General features: G+C 41.9%; 1 pseudogene; it reads right to left on the reverse strand.

Moving 5' to 3' along the window:
- Positions 1-1,249: 1,249 nt before the first annotated feature.
- On the reverse strand, positions 1,250-1,368 carry LOC116220616 (annotated as a pseudogene).
- Positions 1,369-1,592: the final 224 nt, after the last annotated feature.

Genomic DNA, 1,592 nt, shown 5'->3' on the forward strand with positions numbered 1-1,592 from the left:
GGCCAGGAGTTTAGACTAGGTCTACTGCTTGGCAAGCAGCAACACTGTTCACTGTACCATCAGAACCATATTACCATTTTATGTCACATACCAGGAAATCAGCCAGACATGTAAAATGAATGCCGTAGTGGAAATGAGCTTTGCGGTCTATAATCTTTCGTTCAGTTTGGGAAAATCTCTGATAAGCAACCAGATATGTAAATGTAATAGCATGGTTGAAATGACAGATTATAATCTATAAAGACGAGATCTATAATTGTTGTTTGCCAGCTGTGGCAGCTACCCTGATAGCAAAAGTCAGGCCCACTGGGGGCAGAGCTGGCGGTCCACTGGCCTTTTGCTCATCGGTTTTGGGGCGGTCTGCTGGTCAGGTACAGACACACGGCCCACAATTTTGTCACTCCGACCACACAGGATCAGGACGGGCGTGTCGCAGTCGATATCTCGAAAGCTCTAGAAGCAGAAGTGGTGCCAAAAAACGGGTGGAATAAAGAAAATAAAGAAACGAAACCTAAGTAGAGCAATAGCGTTATTGTTTACACAATCACACTAACTGCAGTAATCCTAGGCTGTAGCCAGACAGATGGGATTTGAAACTGGAGAAGACAGAATTTAGTTTGCTAGCTTACTTTGTTATCAGTTAATGTTAGCTAGGTATACTAGCTACTAGTATAACGTTAATATGCCCGACTGTTTTTGTTTGTACAGTGCTAACGTTAGCAAGACTATTACAATTCCCGGTCTGTATGGCCAGGACAGCTGACTGTGTTATTCATATCACTGAACAATCAACGTAACGTGTTTAGAAGGCAAAGCACCTGCGATAAAAAGCCAAACTCTACCTATACAAACTCTATGGCTCATCCAGCGGGAACATGAGGGAGTTAACTCTATGTAGAGCCGATAGAAATGATAATTGATTTAAACACATATGCAATCAATATCAAAATAGTGGTGGGGACAATTTTAGGTAATCAGAAAAAGTGGTGGGGTAATAGCTCCACCATCCCTACCAATAATCACCCCAATGGCCATAGCAGTGCATGTTACTGCATTTGCTGGAATAAATTCATATGCAGCATATGATAAACTGCCGTAACTGCAACTGTGATCATTTCAATAATTGTTGTTCGCCTTCTCACTCCAAAGTGGATTAAGGCCATCGATAGCGAGTTTCCACCGGATTTGGTATCCACTTGTTCTCGATGTTTCAGTAATCCAGTAAATCCACTCAATCCCACCCATCTTCAGTTTACAGGACCTGGTATTCCCAGTTGGTCTCCCATCCGAGTACTAACCAGGGCCAGCACTGCTTAGCTTCCGAGATCGTACGTGATCGGGCGTGATCAGTGTGGTATGGCTGTAAGCTTAAATAACTATATAATAATTTCAGTATACTACTTAATAAATCTACTGTGTATGCAAACAACTCTTCACTTCAAATGCACTTCTTCCATAAAGCACATAATGAAACAGGGACAAGGTATCATCCTTGATGTTTTTAATCATTGATTTTTGAGTCTTTCAACTCCAAATTACTGTGCCCCTGCTGTTGTCAAAGCTCGATGCGTTCATGAGGTCTAATTAAACCT

This window comes from Clupea harengus, chromosome 5 (genome assembly GCF_900700415.2).
Source record: "Clupea harengus chromosome 5, Ch_v2.0.2, whole genome shotgun sequence".
NCBI lineage: Eukaryota > Metazoa > Chordata > Actinopteri > Clupeiformes > Clupeidae > Clupea > Clupea harengus.